The sequence below is a fragment of the Limulus polyphemus genome, unplaced genomic scaffold (genome assembly GCF_000517525.1).
Source record: "Limulus polyphemus unplaced genomic scaffold, Limulus_polyphemus-2.1.2 Scaffold5649, whole genome shotgun sequence".
In the NCBI taxonomy this organism is placed as follows: Eukaryota; Metazoa; Arthropoda; class Merostomata; order Xiphosura; family Limulidae; genus Limulus; species Limulus polyphemus.
This window is the reverse complement of record NW_013671259.1, coordinates 60941-64198: the sequence shown is the minus strand read 5'-3', so window position 1 is coordinate 64198 and position 3258 is coordinate 60941.

Below are 3258 nucleotides of genomic sequence, written 5' to 3'. Positions count from 1 at the left end.
TATATATATATATATATATATATAGTGTGGAATTTTTTGTGATGGATAGGTGACTCTCAGACTTCTTGAAGAATAAAATTGGGTGGTTTATTAAACAGAAAATATACAAATATACAACTAGTATGTCCTAGTTATAATAAACATTTTCTGAAATTCTTCTTCTTTCCAGAATCAAAACAAATACTTATGATAAAACAATCATGCAATCTTAATTAAGGCTAAATGATTACTATGTGTGAACAGTAACTGGCTAAATATTTCTCATATTATCTATTACTACCTTTTCTTTAACCTAACCCAGTTCAGTGATGTGTTACCTACAATCTCTTAAACAATCACTTTTAGTTCATTACGAAGCTGATCACTTTGGCTACCAGTAATTTCTGCGAAAACAAAAATATTTCAAAAGTCAATGTTGGTCAATCAAACGTTACATAGACAATGACTTATTGATGACCAAACTTGTAATATATAGTTACTAAATTCACAATTGTTTATACTACAGCACCAAATGCTACATAGACAATGACTTATTGATGACCAAACTTGAAATATATGATCACTAAATTAACAATTGTTGATACTACAGCACAATACCATGTTATTTAAAGCTAGGCCTAAGAAATAATTAATAATATCAATGACATGTCCTGCATTTATAATATTTTAAGTTTTGCACAAACTGTACTCCTTAACAGAATTAGGAACAAAAATACCACTTGTAATGTTGTAATGTTTACAAATACCAAGGTAAATACGTTGAAACTCAGTTTCTCAGTTTTATATTTTATTTGATACATTCAAGTCTCAACTGATTAGTTTCTCCAAAGATATTTTTCTTTCATAATAACAGCATAACCTTATTCTCAAGTGAAACTAAAATCAATGGGTATGTATTAAGACCCAAAAACAAGAGGTTGTTAGGGATAGTAAGCAAATTCAAACAAGAAGAAATAGAGACTAGACACAGTTTCTGATCTTTCAATAAAGAAAATAATTACTGGCAAACATAAAATGTCTAGGATTTAAACAACTAATGGCCAAATTCTTTATTTTCTAGACAGCAAACTAGGAATGAGACTACTAAGCAGACAAGTTCACTGCAAGTCCACCAAGATGTTTCTTGGTCAAGTAGTACCCCTCCTTGGAAGTAAGCTCTGCTAACATTTCCCATAAGGCCTTACCACATATTTTGGAAGACTAGTTTCATTTTCAGAATGGGGAAGGTAACCTTTCTTGTGTGTGTACCTCTGCACCTATCCAGTTTGCTAGATATTGTGCCAAAGGGACTAATAACTTACCTAGCAAACTGGCCACATATAGAAGAAAACGTACTTGTACTACTCTGACCATATTGACAGCCCAAAAGGCAGGATTAGCATTGTTTGCATATATTTCTTACTAAGCACAGATAATCTGTACTGAAATGTTTAAGTTTATTTAGATATACCTGAACAAATGTATAATTGTCTTCTATGTTATAAAAGGATTACATCATAATACTTAGATATCACAGTCATATAACATACACATTGCATTGTAGTTTCTGTCATGTTTTGTAAATTGTGCAGTAAAATTTTCAACATTTGTCTTTACAATTAAAGTTACAATACAATCATTTCTTTTTTCCTACCATATGACAGTGTATTTTGCGCAGTTGGATGGGGAAGGTCAAGAAGGGTGCATGTGAAAATGTACCCCACTTTATCTTGGTTGCAGTCTGACACAAACTAAGTATTGAATTTTTGTATAAAATTTTGAAATAGTTATATTTCCTTAGGTGCAAGTAAGATTTTAGATACATAAATAATGTGAATGTCAAATAATACTTTTCACAGAATGTGACGGACTCTTAATACTAATTTCTATTCTTATTCAAAGAACCAGGAAGTGAAAAATTTCATTTTTCTTCTCCTTGTCCTGCAAGTTGTAGTTTAATCTTCTAGGTGCTAACCTTTTGTAAAACAGATGAGCTAGTTTAGAAACTGTAAAGGGAGTGGATGCTTCTTAGTGCACACTTCAGATAAAATTGGGATTTGTGGATGAATGAATAAAAAAATGAGGCCATTGGGTCATAACTGAATTATTGTTGTCTCTAGGTAGATCTCCACCTTCTATGAAATTGAGAATGATCACTCTGCTGAACATGTCATCACATAAAAATCAGCTAACAGTTTCAAAAAGTTTTTATATTAGGATAAATGACTCAATCTCCTACAGCAGGATGGATTTTAACAGCTTCAAACAAGTTCTCCACCTGCTGCAACAAGACACATAACTCAATCTCCTACTACAGATTGGACATCTAACAGTTTCAAGAAAGTTCTCATTACGATATAAGATTCCATCTGCTGCAACCAAGGTTTCCATGGCTTATAATTACCAGACTGCTCTTTCCACAAATATCTCTTAAAGATATTCCATATACTGATGCTCCATGAAATACCTGATCAGTGGTGAAATGTTAAGTTCTTCAAGATTGGAAATATGCTCATGGTGTGGTGCACCATAACAAGCTTCCAGGTCTAAGTTATTCTAAAAAATGTATAATTATAGACCACAGCAAAGTGATATGCTTGTGAAACAGATGACTCAATATTTGTCTTGTGTGTTTGGCTTGCATATGGTCATATTTCATTTTTCTAGTTGTAGCTTCAAAGTTCTCATTAAACTCCTGTTTCTTTTCTTTGTTCTTTGAGTAGATATATAAAACTGGAAGAATTAATTGCTGGAGATTACAGTTGATGAAATAGTGAAAGTTTTACGGAGAAAACTGAAACAGCCACTTCCAGCGACACAGTAAGTTCAAATACGTTAACTGACTGTAATGAGTCAAGAAACCTGTTTACTATTGTAGACAATTAAGAATCCACATTTGAAACAAGCTCTTTCATGAATGACAAGACAATTGGAAACAATTAATTAAAGAAAGGGAGAGACATTTGTGGCAATTTATTCACCCAATTTCTTAGAGTGGTCATTTTGCATTTGTTTCTGGTAAAGCTTTCTTGACATGATCTTTCAACGATGAGTCCATGAAAACAAGCATCAGAAATCACACTAAACATGTTTTGAATATCATAAGGTTTGGAGTGTAAAAGTTTTAGTATATTATCAACGCAACAGGTGCAAAATGCAGGAAGCTGCTTTCACCGAATTAGTTTGAACCTCACAGTACTCTCATGATATAAAAGACTGTTTAGTTTAGATATTGATTAATTTATTTTTGTGAGTGAATATTTTATTATTGTTTAGTTT